The sequence below is a fragment of the Nyctereutes procyonoides genome, unplaced genomic scaffold, assembly GCF_905146905.1.
Source record: "Nyctereutes procyonoides isolate TBG_1078 unplaced genomic scaffold, NYPRO_anot_genome, whole genome shotgun sequence".
Taxonomy (NCBI): Eukaryota; Metazoa; Chordata; class Mammalia; order Carnivora; family Canidae; genus Nyctereutes; species Nyctereutes procyonoides.
This window is the reverse complement of record NW_026575046.1, coordinates 13,669,307-13,686,227: the sequence shown is the minus strand read 5'-3', so window position 1 is coordinate 13,686,227 and position 16,921 is coordinate 13,669,307. Positions and strand designations below refer to the sequence as shown.

Below are 16,921 nucleotides of genomic sequence, written 5' to 3'. Positions count from 1 at the left end.
ACATTACCCAATATTTATTCACGTTTAAAATGGTTGGAAGCACAATAATGCTAATCTCAAAATATAGTGATAATCCCAGAATGAATGTATTGATTTATCATGAGATATCATGAGGCTCTGTTCATTTATGAGTGTGTCAAAAATTTCTTCTTTACATTTATATATTTATCTTTGAAAGTACGTTCCACAGGCTATCAATCCTCTCATTCCTTAGGGATTCCAAACATGGCCCCATCAGACCATCTGCCAATCTTGGTCACCACAAATAATTAACCCCACCATGAAGTATTTAAAATATGTAAAGGTTAAAAGATCATAAAAATGAGACCATATGTTCAAACATACCACGTGTGCTTTGGCAAGGAAAATGTACGTGTTAAGACAAAACTTAACAAGCCTGCCAGGGAAATAGATCAAAACCAGGACAAAAAGATTCTTTTCATATAAGCTAGGTATTTCCCTAGCGCTTACCCTGAGGTTAGAGAAGATGAGGAAACCAATATCCCTATATATCTGCCTGGCAAAGCTCTCTTCCTTAATGGCTGAGAAGATAAAAGGCCTTGAACCCTGCATCTGGGGAGATGAACTGCCCTGGTCGAAATCCCGACTCCGCAACTAATTATATCAACATCTTAATTTGGCAAAATACTTAATAACTTTGAGCCTCAATTTCCTCATCTATAAAATGGAAATGATTATCTTTTTCCTGGAATGTTTTGAGGATTAACAAGGTAAACTGAAAAGTATTTAAAAATTTTCCTGTCACATAAGGAAGGTTGCTGTTCTTTATTAAGAAAACAAATGTATATCCATTCTCCTCAGGATTGCTAATATTCTGGTGTCCATTCTTACTTATTTTAGATAATGGTCCAAGAAAACACTGGATCTGTGAAGATGTATCCAGTTTTGGGCTGGGTGGCTCAGTTGTTAAGCATCACAACCCTTGATTCTGGCTCAGGTCATGATTTTGGGATTGTAGGATCAAGCCTCGATGGACTCACACGCCGGGCATGAAGCCTGTTTGGGATTCTCTTTCTCCCCTGCCCCTTCCCATCTTTCTCTCTAAAAAGAAAAAAATATATGCATCAAGTTTTGCTAGGTGGCTCTACCAACCAAAGCCAGATTGAGGAAGAACATATGTTGTCTTAATCTAGTAGTGCACAAGCCTTTGTGTTCTGAGAGTGGGACATCTGCACAGGTATGGGATTTATCCCACGAATGGGAAATAGCCAAAGGAGTCTTCTTGAAGATCACCAGAAAGACAGTAAAAAGTGGGGGATGTTGGATAGATTTCAACCATGCATTATACATATTTAGTTAGTGACACCTGCTTATGCTGGTTGAATGAGTGGATTGTGAAACTGTCATAACCTAGGAAGAAATTACTTTTAGATAGCCAGTAGTTGGGCTTATCTGCGTCACACTTGCTATCCTTTAGAACTGATTATTTAATGTTGATTACACCACTATGTGTCAAATTGTTAAATTAAAAATTGTTAAAATAAAAAAATTAATTTTAATTTAATTTTAATTTTAAAATAAAAATTCACTCATTAAATAGCTAAGTAAGTGAGAATTAGTTCATATAATCCTCAAGGGGAAAAATGTAGTTTCCCATGCTTTTCGAGCCTTTTAGAACTTAAAGAAAATAAGGAAATATTACAGACATACAGAAATGTATAAATAGTAATAAAGCAAACTTTTACTGAGGCTATAAGGGCTTCAGGAGTCCCAGCATTAATCTGAGGTCTGGGTTCTTACTTACTAGCTCTCCTCCTCACTTTTAGTACCCAAGTCTCTGGGCATAGAAATTGTCAAATGCCTAGAGCAGCTAAACATTTGGTTATCAGTTTCCCACTCCGCTTTCTCTGTGAGTTTCAATAAGCCATAAATTTAAAGAGACAAGTAAAATATTTCATTCAGCACTCTGTGTGTTTTTAGTGAGAAATTTTTTCAGGATATCTAGCCTCTTCAGTATTTTTTATCTGAATGTATTCACTATTATGAGTTCGAATTTTTAAATTTCATTTTATTTATATATTTCTGTCTGTAAGGTATGAATTATTAAGATTATTAAGATGGTGTCAAGATATGAATAGACAATAAAGACAAAATTACCATGAACATAATTGGTATGCTATGAAAATTACTGTAAGGACAGTTTTCCATGGTAGAAATTTTTATACTTGAATTTCTTTTCAATAGTTCCAAAATAATAACTAAAAGAAAATCAGTCATCTTGTGTTACTCAGTGAATGTGAACTCTAAACCCAAACTATCCTACCCTTTCCAAACATCTTCTAGGATATTTTCCCAATTTATAAATTCCCCATTCTAGTGTAGATTGTCCTAAAAGAATGGAATGTGAGTGCTAGCAAATCCTCTTAGCTGTCTCCTCACCTAAAGTCTGTTATTAATGAGGAAATTCAATCTCTGTCTCTATCTGTGTGTGGTGTGTGTGGTTATCAAGTCTCAGAATCCCAACACTTTTCTTACCCTAGTGTAATGATCATGCAGTAAACAAGTGCTGAATTGGTTATTTTAGCTACCCAGGGTTCTGATGAGCCCTGGGGTATCATCAAGTGGTAAATCTTGCATTGGTAACTATCTTCCATAAGAACTCCTCTGAGTGTGCTTCTGGCCAACTAACGCTGATACCTTCTGCCAAATTTCTCCCTGGAGGGTCTCATCCCCACTTCTAACACCATTGGTGGTCCCATTCAGATCTGTCTTGGCCCCTCTGTGTGGGAAGAACAAGGAAAGTGTTCCATCCAGTCTTAAGATAAGGAAACTGAGCCTCATATAGGTTAATTTTTATGAATTTAAATAATAAACAATGGAACCAAACTGACTCCAGAGCTCATAATATTTCACTGTACTGCATTGCAAATATAAAAATACAGTTTTGTAAAATGCTGGCAGCCAGTAGTGCAGTAACTGATTTTAGGGATATTTTAAGTGGTTGGGGTTACGCTGGCTGCTTGTGGGAAGCCTAATTTATTTGGAACAGGGCCTGGCACATAGTGACTGTTATATAAGTGCTTACTATTTGCCATTGCCACAAGCACAGACTCTGAGCAGCTTAGGTGTCACAAATACGTCATAACTTCCATGTGTATACTGTTATTTTCTGGATCCAGATTTAAGAAGAGGACAATTCCTTAAAGTATAAGCAATTTTAAGCCAGTAAAAGTTTCTGCAAACTGGAGTAGTGCTTCTGTGATGCTTGGTAAATCCACAATAATGTCAAGAAAGGAAACTATTTATGTAAATCCATCGGTGTAAAGCAAGATTAGATTTTTGTAGTACTCATTAAGTTTGTTGTTGATCTTTTAGCTGTTAATACAAGCTTCTTTATCTCTCCATACATAAAGATACCAAGTTATGAGAAGTTTGTGAATTCGGACTAAAACCTATTGATTGATTGAATCTACATTTGGATAACGGCTTAACAAAAGTGTCTCTCTAGAATGTCTGTTAAGAAGGAATATTCTTAGGAAAAGAATAATATAAACAATGTTGAAGGAAAATTATTTAAATTATCCAAGGCAACACACATTTTTAAGTATCTTAAACCTTTCCAGTAACAACACAATGATAATATATAATCATGAGATCTGTTTCTTAAACCAGATCCACAATAATTTCTACTGGGAAATTCTTCCATTAGCCTGATGATCTCACAATTTTTACATTATTAAGATCCCAAAGGCTACTCTCTCCCAAATATTTTTTTTCATACCAAACCTAAGAGTTTTTTTTAAGTAGAATTTAAATTCTCTCTCTTACTAAGCCACAGGTCAAGCCATGTACTTGTGATCAAAAAAGACAACTTGATAAAAATTTTATTTTTAATAAATAAATTATCTGTCTTACTATCTCTTCTTTTTTCTGATGTAATGATTTTTTAATGATCATTACATATTTTTAAATATTTTAATACCCACAATCTCAGAATGTATCATTGAAACTTGTATTTTTAAAATTTTAGTTACAACATTCATAAAAAGTTGGTGAATAAATTAATAAATATTTATTTTGATTCTGCGATGTGGTTATAAATTACTTCATATTTAGGAAATTCATGCTATTAAAGTCTTAGAAAATCAGGTGGCTATTTTTCTTGGCAGTGCTGAATTTGAATGCTTGTGAATAAATCTTTTGTACAAATCAGAATTTCAAATGTCCCTGTTTAAAACATACACACACACACACACAAAAACATATACACACACATACATACACACACACACACACAGTATATAAGAATTTTGAGCCAAGGAAAAAGAGACTACTTGAATATCTCTGTCATTTCAAGTTTAAGTTTTTCTGATCTTACTGTGTGATTTTTTTCTGAGAATCCAGACTTAAACATTTTCTGTATGAGGAAGTAACATGCGGTCTAAATAGCATCTGCCATTTCCTTACATGATCCCAAATTTTGGCATATGACTCAGTGTCCTTTCCAGAGAAGAATGTCCCTTCCTCTATGACCATGTGAGAACGGAAACTATTGCCCGCAGCTGTGTCCCTGATTATGTAGACGATCTCCTGTCTTTAGAAGGATAGCACACATTGGCATTCATAAGGAAGACAAGGCATATGAAAGAGAGAAGAGAGAGTGACAGAGAGAGGGAGAGACAGAAAACTGAGATGACTCACGTAGAGAGAGAAGGAGAGGGAAAAGGGAAAATTCAGGTGGTATCAATATGATTATCATGTGTATTGCTTCAGGTCTGGTTCCTCACCTGTTTCCTGCCTTCCAAGTCCTGGTCTTTAAGCCTTTGCTTTTATCTGTAAAATACTTTGTTATCTTTCAATGTTCTCCTCTGCTCTTCAAGTGGACTATCCTTGCAGTCTAAGATTTCTAATAGAAAGAGGTATCCCAAAGTCTCTGTGGCCCTGCATTGGATAGTATACAAGTTTGATAATATGGACAATAATTTAGACTGTACATTAAATTTTAACTATTCACCAAATATATTAATGTTATAAGGAAGGAGAAAAAAATCACCTGGCAGGTATCAGGATTATAGAAACTATTATTTCAAAGATCAGTACCTGAAGGTATTATTGAATTGAAAGTGACAAATCAGGCCCAACTAGAACAGATAGATGGGGAGACCAATCCAAAGTAATCCTCTTGAAGAAATTTAGACTGTGTCAGGGTGCTGAAGGAACCTCAGAATCTTCAATTGAATTCAAGTTTTATTTTACCTTCATCACCCCTAGGGTATTGTAGCATCCTTGCTACAACAAATTATAACACACTTAGTGGCTTAAAATGACACAGATTTATTATATGCAGGCCTAGAAGAAGTCTAAAATGAGTCAGCAGGGCTGTGCTCCTTCTGGAGGCTCTGGGGAAGAATCTGTTTTATTTTTCTGGTTTCTGAAGGCTGCCCACATTCTTTGACTCATGGCTTCATATTATTCCAGTTATGCTTCTATCATTACATCTTTTTTCCTGACCATGACTCTTCTGTTGCCCTCTTATAAGGACCTTTATGGTTATTGGGCCCACCTGATAGTACAAGATAATCTCCCATCTTAAAACCCTAAACTTAATCACATCTGCCAAGTTCGCTTTGCCATGTAAGTTAGCATATCAGGTTCTGGGCATCTTTGGAAAGTGTAGGCATCTTTGGGAGGACATAGTTAGCTTACCATACCTGATACTACTTTTTGCAAAAGAGTGCCAAACTATAGAAGTCAGTGCTACTTAGAAATCGGTGACTTGATATATTACCTCAGACTTGTCTGGAGAGGTCACTGGCCCTAAAAGGAACACTATCAATCTCAATGTGGGATTCTTGTGGGGAAAACTTAGGAACTGGTGTATACAATCCATTTTTTCCTATGGTATTGGACAGATGAGCACTTGTTAGAAACCCCACAAATGCTGAGAAGATGTCAGTGGGGATTACAGAAGTTTCTCTCCAGGTAGTGGAAACAAATCCAGCTGTAGGGACCCGGTTGCTGAAAGTCCTTTGGATAGGCCATGCTGCTTACCAACAAGCTGGCCAAGGCACTTAACTAGACCTCCAAAGATCTAGAAATGTGAGACAGAGGCAGATTCCATGCTGCAGATAGCCAATATTCCCACTATTCTGAAATCTGTGCAACTAGTGCTCTGCTAACAGGACAAGTGAGCATGTTCTGTGAGTCCTGGCATGCAGAATTCTAGGGACATTTCTGGAAACCACTTGGCCCACCACTTGCAACGCATACCATAGATTAGCAATAGCAGAATCCCTTACTACCTTTAGTGTAAAGGAAAGTGGATATAGGATCACCCAATAGAAGTTGGAACACTGAGAGCCCATTATAGGAAGGCTGAAACTATGAAGGAAATACCATTGTTGCAGAAAAATCCACTGAGGCTGTGTGTGGGACAGGGCAGCAGGAATACCATGGCTTCTCCCTTCTTCCTATCTTCTAATCTACCACCATAGCCTGACATTAGCCAAACTCAGCAGGAAGCTTGTTGCCAATGGAAGCCTGAAAAAAAGCACTGCTTGTCAGAATACTCACTCTCTTCCACCTCTCCCCAATACAGGAAGAGCAGGGAAAGGGCAAGCAAGGGATCAACACAATAACCAACTAACTTTCAGAAATATTGGGCTAAGCAAAGAACAGTTGATTTCTTAACTATAGGATTTTCTATATGCACTGTGATTTTCCATGAAAAGGATATAGTATGTGGTTGAAAATGGAACTATTTTATGCCATGTCCTGTGCATACATGGTCTTAATCTCTATTCAAGGACTAACTATCCTTTGAGAAACTCTATCTTCAGCTACACTAACCCAGGAAAGTAGGACTAATCTTGTGGAAATTGCTCTGAGTTGGCTGCAAGAGTAAATTGTTTCTTAATAGACACCATCTACTCTCTTCTTGGGGGAGGCAGTGAAGTCCAAGTATAAAAACAGATAAGAAAATCATTGTGGCTTTTTCCTCTGCTTCCTGTGGGGGCCAAATTAGAATTTACTTTTTACTAAAAATCCTTGCATCTAAGACCCTGGCACTCTGGAATTTGTAAACTCAAACTAGAAATTGAACAGTCAAGAAAAATGAACCATTTTCCAGGGCACCATTTAGGGGGAAATCTAGCTTCTCAAGGGGCCTTTGTTTTCAGCTAATACAATCCAAGATCTTTTGCCAAGACTGGTCCACCTGCCAGACATTCAGCAAGCTAGTGAAGGCCAGACATTCTCAAGTAGTAGAAGAGGTAATGAAAATAAAAGAGCATGCAAAACCTGATGTTTTTCTGCATGCTTCTCTTACCATAGACATTTAAAAAAAAAAAACAAAAACAAAAATAAAAAGTAATTACTGAAAGCTATCACAGCACAATTTGCTGAGTCACTGAATTAAGTTTTTTTTTAATAGACCTGTTTATTTCTAGAGAACTGTTGATTTTTAATAGAGATGTTACTATTTGAATCCAAGTGGAGATTTTTGTCCACTTAGGCATCCAAAGCTAAGGCTTTGTCAAATCAGTTACTATATGTCAGGCACAAAGAAATTGTAGAAAGAAAGACAAAGTTTTAGGGAACTCTGAGCTTTATCAGAGCTCCTTAGTTGAAGAATTAATGTGCTGAAATTATTACAAAAGAGTTTTAAACTTGGGATCAAGAAAGATTTCATCCTGGTCCCCCATGTAATAGCTGTGTGATCTCAGCTGGTCACGATTATTCTTTATTCGAGTTCTCTCATTTGGGAATTGAAGGTGAAAATGCATATCCTATATACCTTGGGTCATCATTGAGAGACAAAATGAGATCATGTCTGGGATAATACTTCTAAATTATCAACTGCTCTTCTATAGAAGAGGATGGCCAAAGAAGGATGCATACTTTGCTCTGGACTTATGCCAGTGGCCTTAACATGCTAAGATACCTAAAAAATGAAATCAGCCTCCTTCCCTGTCCTCAGAGAAGATTTCTACAAGTAATTCATAAAATTAGTACCTCACTGGAAATGAAGTCTGATTTAAGGAACATCAGCATTGAGAAACTCCTTGGAGGACAGGGATGTTTTTTCTTTCACGATACTGTGAACAATATTCATGTGGTTTTAGAAATTACTCCAATATATCACATCTCTAAACTGAAGGTTTTTTCTTCTGATTTTCCTAGAAATTTACCTTCACCACATGTCTGCTATGAGTTAATCTCTTCTGCCCAAGCCACAGTCTTGGTAGTAACCATTGCTATTCCTTCACATATCATCCTCTGAGCCCTCTGAGTACCAGCATTTCATTAAACAGATTTCTTCTGGTCTTAGAAACATGACAGTGAGTACACCATAAAGATGGAAGTTTTCCACATTTGAATCATGTAATAACATCAGAAATAATGTTAGAAATCATCTTTTTAATGGTTTGAGATTTTTATTAACACAGCCTTTTGTAAAATTAAATCTTGGATAGAGTGTCATATATAAAACAGATTTGACCAAAACTGCTTTGAGTAAAGGAAAGAAAAAAGAGGGGCAAAGCTCTAACATATTACTCAATCTCTTTGTTTCAATGCAGATGCTAAGGTTCCATTGAACCATTTGAAAATCAGTCCATATAGTCCAATCTCTCCTTCCCTCCAGAGCTTCACTCTCTTCTATAAAGCCACCAATGAGTTGTTCAACCTTTCAATATTTCCAGTGGTGTCCATTCTCCCAAAGAAGGCCATCCTATTTCTTGACAACTTTGCTTATTTAGAAATAGCAAGTTCATTCTTGCTAGTTTCCTTTTAAGTTCTTCTTGTTGAACCTAGAACAAAACTAGATTATCCTGTATTCCATGTAGTTGAATCAACAATATTTTTCATATTTCTCTGAAAACATTTTTTTGACAAACTAGATATCCTGACCTTTTTCAACTTTCTTATAATGTAAGAATATGTGGTCCTAATTTCTCTTCAAATAACTCTCCTTTGCGTTTCCTTTAGTTTGTCAATGTCAGTTTTAATTTGTGCACCCAGAACTATGAACAGTAATTCCTATCTTGATTGCAACCATCAACTCTCTAATTTTGAACATTTTAACTTCTATTCATATGGCCTGCATTTGATTTGGAGGAGACTCGTGGAGCTTAGTCAACTAAATCCCTGATATTATTCCTTAATATGCTACTGCAGAATAATATCTCCAATACCTTAGACTTGTAAAAATATTTTCATGGCTTCATTTGGTCATTTTCTTTAGCTATGACTTATGAAGCCAACTACATGGTTCAGTTAGAAAGATTTCCTTGTTCTTATCATTTATAGGATCTGTTTTGTAGGATTTGATAAATCAACAACTGTATATTGTTCACATTTTATTCTGTCAATCACAGAGACATCATCTTCTTAATTTTCTGTAGATCTTTATTAATATAACTTCTTTTACAAAACGGTCATTATTTTAAATCCAAAGTATGTAATCATGGCTACCTATTTATATCTGACATAAAGAACTTTTTCGCTATAGAATTTTTGAAGTTTGAAGAGGGCAGACTATAAGCCTGAAAGGATAGGAAACCTGCTAAGTTTATTATGTTCTTCTCCAATGGTCCTGACATTTCAAAAATCTACCCCCAAACTAAGGGTTTTAGATGAATTTTTTTAAGCAGCAGCAGATCAGTCTGAAATTTCATTTTTTCCCTAGGAATTTTTTCAACGTTGTGGGTTCCAGCCAGATACTTTGCCTTCCTTGAATGTATTTTCATGTGGTTTTATAATATTTATTCAGCATTATTTTCCATTAGTTCTCTATTTTTAATTGTTGGTAACCATTTCAGTGTGTAGCTATTACATGGTGCAGAACTGATTTATCCACATTAATGTCTAAGGAGACCATGACCCATTTTATTTGCTGCGTGGTCAGCCCCAGTATTCATGGCAGGTTTTCTGAATATTTCTGATGAAGTCTTTAAGCACATGTAATTCTGAAAACACATTCCCATTTAGTAAGACTTAAACAGGATGGTAAGCCCAACATGGCAAAAGGTTTCTAAAAAATTCCATAAACATTAAGCATATTTATGTCATAGCATTAAGTTTGGTCAATTTGAAACTTACTGTATTGTAGTATAAGAGGCATTTTGTTTGCTTGTGTTTACTTTCCCAGGAGTAAATGCGTTTTGGTTAACCACAATGGCAAACTTAGTCAAGACATTTATGTCAACAAATCCTACTGCTTAACAAAGTCACATTCTTAGTTTCTAGGACAGCAGACTGGATTCTAAGTAATAAGGTGTTTATAAGGCATGCTGTAAATCTGGGACTATAAACATGTCTACTTTTCTGTTAAACCTGCTGCTGTGCATGAGGTACAATAAGCTCTCTTTTCAGTTTTATGGTGGCCAGTATGTTGGCTTGCCAATCCTGATTGCTGTTGATTCTGCTGTTCCCAAAGCCTCCTGCCAAGTTCTTGACCCAAGTCACGCTCCCTGGTGATGTCATAATGCTGCTAAGAATTTACTCATTCAGTGTACCTGCAGGGATGCCCCAAGAGTCACATACCTTCTCTATTAGTCACACACTTGTTGAAGAATAACATCATGAAAAAAGCAGGACCTCTTCTTCCTCTGATTTCAAAGGTATCACATTTTTAGGTCTTTCATAATGAGCCTATAGATGATACAGTAAGATGACTTTACAGAAATCATTTTTAACATGGCTTTTTCTCAAGAGTTAACAGTACTACTTTTATTGTTTTGATAAGAAACAAGATTTTCTCTAAATCTATAAGCAAAATTTATTTCAGTTCAACACATGTTCATGAAATGCAGTGCCTGGTGTTTGAGATTTTCATCATGGTTACTGATGCCAAATATCTGTAGGAAAAGAAGAAAAACTGGTAGTAAATCTGAGTATTTAAATTACATGATGTCAAATATGTCTATTTTGAAAAATCTGATCAATTAAGTTCTTCACTTTCACCTAAATATTATTTATATAGGTATACCTTGCATCTTGCCTTACTTTACACTTGATTCCCTCATCCAAAGTGCTCATAGAATAAAGTTCCAGAGATCCTGCTAGACCAAATATTAAAAACAAAAACAAACCCTCAACAAAAAAAATCTCTTAAAATCCGCTGGTTTTGAGCTCAGTCCCAAATAGCTCTTGTGTTTGTACACTTTTTGTTTCTCAGATGAACACTACCAAGATAACATCAATGTTTTAACCAGGCATGAGCAATGACCCAAATACAAATGACTAAAAACCACCAGTTAAGTTCTCATGGACTATGAGACTTAGAGCTTATCCTCTACCTTTGATATGTCATAATATTTCCTCTCATACTTCATTTAATGAAGGAGGTTTTTTAAAAAGATTTTATTTATTTATTCATGATAGACAGAGAGAGAGAGAGAGAGAGAGAGAGAGAGGCAGAGGGAGAAGCAGGCTCCATACCAGGAGCCTGATGCGGGACTCAATTCTGGGACTCCAGGATCACGCCCTGGGCCAAAGGCAGGCGCTGAACCACTGAGCCACCCAGGGATCCCCTAATGAAGGAGTTTTTACTAAAAGACTCTCTTTTGCTACCTTAAGGAAGAAAGAAACCCCATCAGTAACTAAATTCTTTGATCAAAGATTTACAGGCTATTTCTGAAAAGTTCCTTGAGTTACTTTGCACAATTATACCTACATATTTAACATTCAATTTGAAAATTAACATGAATTAAGCAAAAACCATTTTCTTAAAGTTTTTCGAATTTTAGTAATAGACAATTTGCAAAAGAAAAAAGTTCTTGTAGATCCCATAACTTAAATTATTTTTGCCATGATGTTAATCAAATCTGTTGATTTTATATAATAAAACCTAAATACCTCTCATGTTCCCCTGGCACCTCAGCCCACATCTGCACCTGAGCCCATGGCGCCTACTCTACTGCCCAGGCACCAGGGCCAGGCCTGCTAGATATGCAGTGCTGCCAGACCAGAGCTCCTTGTGGAACACTTTCTAGAGGGTTGATGAAGACAGGAGTGGGGTGATATGAACAATAAGCTTCAGAAAGCACTATCCAGTGGCACATGGACTCCATTTAATCAGTTGACTGTCAGGTCAAGCATGTCTATGTTTGAGAGAACAAGGCTGGTATGACCTTCAGCAAGTTCACTGGCATCTGGAAGTACATCACAGACTATCAGAATATCTTCCCCACTTAATGACAGGGACAATTATAGGATGATTGACAAGAACACTCTCAGCGTACTGGCTCTCTGACCAGTTTCATAACATCCTCATTCACAAGTTTGACAAAGACAGGGGCAGATCATTTGATGTTCATCCAATAATGCATCATCTTACAGAATGCAAGATCAGTGATATTGAAGTTTCTGTGGCCTGCTAAGTGCAATACTCCATGATTTCCTTACCAACATCAACAGATATATTTAGGTATTACCATACTGATCAGGATGGCTGGATTCAAGTGTCATATGACCAGTATCTGTCCATGGTCTTCGGCATCTTATAACTCTAGCCTTTGCAAATAGCAAATGACTTATGGAAGACTAAAAATTCCAAATCTCCCTTTAAAGAAACAGGACACAAATGCAGCTACATTTGTTCTTCCTTTAGATTTTATATAATTAACATTTGAGGACTTGACTGTACATATGTGGATAAGCATATTAAGGTCTTTGCAAATGTAACAATAGTTATAATCATTATTCACCTGCAAACATTTGATTTGAGACTGTTCAGTTGTCTCATGAAGCAAGATGCAATAATGTTTCAGGTATCCTGCATTCAAAAAATTTATCATGTGAATTTCCAGATAGCTCCAATTCTATAGTGGAAATACTCTCATTAGCCAATAGGAATTTTAAAATAATACAGAACTTGCACAGAGGCTTTTATGTATCTTACATTTTTAAACAGGGTTTATTGTATTTGTTTAAATATACAGCATAAGCAGTAAAGCAAATGTGCTTCCTGTCCTGCCCCTCAAAAAAACTAAACAAATGTAAAAGTGAAAATAAACTCATGACATCTATAAAATTCAGTATTAGTTTAACATGTTATACGGTTGTTTTGATGATACAGAATTACTACTTGCACTGTGAATATGATAAAAATTTTTATTATCACTACACTATATGCTTCATGTAGACAGACTCATGTCTGGTTTTTCTTACCATTTTGAAAGCTTAGAAAATATTTGGGGAGAAAATGAGTTAATGATCCTTGTTAATATGGACGACCTTTAAGATACCAAGCAGAACAAAAATGTACAATATTTTTACACTGAAAACTACAAAACATTAGTGAGGGAAGTTGAGAGGAGCTAAATAAATGGAGAATGTACCACGTTCATGGACAAAAAGAACCTATATATAAAGATGTCACTTTACCCCAAACTAATCTATCAATTCAGTGTAAGCCACGTAAAATCCCAACAGGTACATTTTTTGCAGAAATTGATGATTCTGAAATTCATAAGGAAATGCAAAGGCTTATGAGTAAACAAGGAAGTTTTTAGGAACAGTAAATTTAAAAACTGAAAGCCTTACTACCATATATTAATACTCACTATGAACTATACTAATTTAAAAAGTGTGGCATTATAGGAAACTTGAGAACTGGAACAGAATAGAGTCTATAACCTGAACAATAGATGTACAGCCACCTGATTTATGACAAAGGCAACACTCTACAGTGAAGTGCAGAAAGTATGGTCTTTTTAGTAAGTAGTGAGGAGTCAATTGCGTATCCATACAATAAAAAGTTTCTTGACCCCTATTTAAACCATATAAAAAAAATCAATTCCAGATTGATTGCACACTAAATGCAAGAGGTAAAACAAATAAAGCTTTAAAGTGAAAACAAAGAGAATATCTTTGGTACCTCAGAATATTCAAAGGTTGCTTAAATAGGCCATTAAAAGCACTAACCATGAAGAAATGGTAATCTATAAATCTATAATAAAATAAAAACAACATAATAAAAATATAATGACCTGAGATTCCGTAATAGATTGAGTAACAAGAACCAGATTTACTCTCCCATCTGAAATAACAACAGCAACAAAAATAGACAACAAACAAAACTACCATTCTCAGAATACAATAGGTCAGGGGGGAAAAAAGGGCAGTGATATTGAGAGATGGAGAACAAATGAAGTGGGCTCTATTATTGTCCTAGCTCACTCCCTTGAGAGAGTTGACAGTGTGCAGTACAAGTTGGGAGAGGGGACCAAATAGAGCCCAGCAGATTCCCTGAGTTGAAGAGACAAGGCTAAGTATCCAGGGAGACCAAGGAGGCTAGAGTTCGTAGGACAGACACCAAACAGCAGACAAATAATTCTGGAGATAAGTATTTGACTGAGTACTACCTGGAATATATATATTTGGAAACCACCTGAGGCCAGGAAAAGAATGATGAGAGAATATTAGAGGGAGCAGTGCCTAGCACTTACACAAGGTCAGATTAATGCCTTTTTGCACCAGCCAGACTGATAAACCTGATGCTTCATAAAAGGTGGAAAATAACAAAATGGAGGTGCTTTAGTAAGAGAAAGAAATTTAAAATTGGTCCTAGACTAAATACTCCTGGTAATGCCTAACAACTCTTAAAAGCAAACTTAAAAGAATCGAACTGTTTCCAACTAATTTAACTGCAAAGTTTAAGAATATTTATAGGAAGAGTACCTGGGTGGCTCCATTGGTTGTGTCTGGCTCTTGATTTTGGCCAGGCCATGATCTCAGGGTTCTGGGATTGAGCCCCACATCAGGCTCTACACTCAGTGGGGAGTCTGCTTAGGGTTCATTCTGTCCCTCTCCCTTTTCCTCTGCCCTTCCTCCCCCTGCTCATGCTCTCTCTCTCTCTAATAAAAATAAGTAAGTCTTTTAAAAAAGAATATTGATAGAAATACAAAAATATCTAGAAACCAAGTATGTGAAATCACAAAGCCAATTTAATTGGCATTTAATTAAAGATTACCAAGCATACAAAGAAGCAAGAAAAATACATTCCATAATGAGGACAAAAATCAATCAGCAGAAACCAACTCAGATGACACAGATACTTTAACTGTGTCCCAGATATTCAAATATTATGTAGAAACAGAGAAGATATAAAAAAAGAACCCAAATTAGAGGTAAAAACAATGTCCACAATGAAAGCTACACTGTTTAGGATTGGCAGCAGACTAAGTATTTTAGTAAAAAGATAAATGAAGAAAAATAATGGAAACTCTCTAAATGAAAACAAAAAAAATTTTAAATTAATTTTTAAAAAGCATCAGTGGAATAAGGGATGAATTCAAGCAGCCTAATATATGTATAACTGGAGTTTACAAAGAAAGAAGAATGAGACATGAACTATAGTTGAGGATATAATGTCCAAAATGTTTCAAATATGATGAAAAACTATAAACTCATAGATCCAGGAAGTTCCATAAATCCTACACACAAGAAAATGAAGAAAACGTCACCAAGGTATATTATGAAATTGCTTAAAACCAGTGGGAAAAAAAACAGTAAAAAAAGAAAAAATCCTTTATATATTTAGTTTTTAGATGTTTACATAGTAGATGATATATTATGTATAGAGAAACACAGATAAGGATGACAACAGATTTCTCATCAGAAACAATGTGAAAGACAGTTGAGCTACATCTTGAAAGTACTAAAAGAAAAAAAAACAACTGTCAAGCTACAAATCTATACCCAATAAAAGTGTTTTTTAAAAGAAATATTCATCACTAGCAATCTTCAAATAATAGAAAAATAGTACTGGATAGAAATCTAGATCTATAAAAGGAATGAAGAGCATCAGGGTAGTTACATGATAAACTACATGGTAAATATGTCAGATTTTTCTTATTATTTAAATATTTTATTAAATACAATGATAACAATTACTTGTGAGATACATATGCATAATAAATAAAGTATAGCATTAAAGTCAGGAGTAGAGAAATTAAGGTATACTATACAACAATTCTTATAATATATGTGAAGTAGTATAATACCCTTGAAAGTAGAGTATGATTGGGAGAGGTCAAAGATGTAGAATATAAAATCTAAAGCAACCACTTACATAATGAAACAAAGAGTTATAGCTAATAAACTAATGAAAGAAGTAAAATAAATAATTAAAAAACACTCTTAAAACACGACTAATTAAAAGGCAAAGATTTTCATATTGAATTTCTTAAAAAGCAATCCTCAACTATATACTACTTACAAAAAAAGTCACTTTAAATCTTTTTTTAAAAAAGATTTTATTTATTTATTCATGAGAGACACACACACAGAGAGAGAGGCAGAGACACAGGCAGAGGGAGAAACAGGCTCCATGCAAAAAGCCTGATGCGGGACTCAATCCTGGGTCTCCAGGATCACACCCTGGGCTGAAGGCGGCGCTAAACTGCTGAGCCACCCCGGCTGCCCAAAAAAGTCACTTTAAAGATAAAGACACAAATAGTTAAAAGTTAAAGGGTGAAAAATAATATACCACATTAATACTAGTCAAAGAAAATCTAGAATAGCTATAATTACATTAGAGAAAGTCGATTTCAGAGCGAAGAATATTTCCAGGGAAAAGAATATTATCTCACAATATTAAAGCAGTCAAATCATTAGGAGGAATAACAGTACTAAATAATGTATTTGCCTAACCAAAGAACTGCAAAATACATGCAGAAATTAACAACTCCACAAATGGAGAGTTCAATATCCTTCACCCAATAATTGATAGAATAAGTAGACAGAAAGTCAACAAGGACACAGAAGATTTTAATAATATTAACAAACAGCTTTATTTATTTATTTTAAAAAAGATTTTATTTATTTATTCATGAGAGACACAGAGAGAGAGGGAGGCAGAGACATAGGCAGAGGGAGAAGCAGGCATCCCATGGGGAGCCTGATGTGAGACTCAATCCCAGGCTCGGGATCATACCCTGAACCAAAGGCAGAA

General features: G+C 35.5%; 1 pseudogene; it reads left to right on the top strand.

Annotated features, from left to right (window-relative positions):
- The first annotated feature begins 11,825 nt into the window (after nucleotides 1-11,825).
- Nucleotides 11,826-12,470, top strand: LOC129509742 (programmed cell death protein 6-like; annotated as a pseudogene).
- The last annotated feature ends 4,451 nt before the right edge of the window (nucleotides 12,471-16,921 follow it).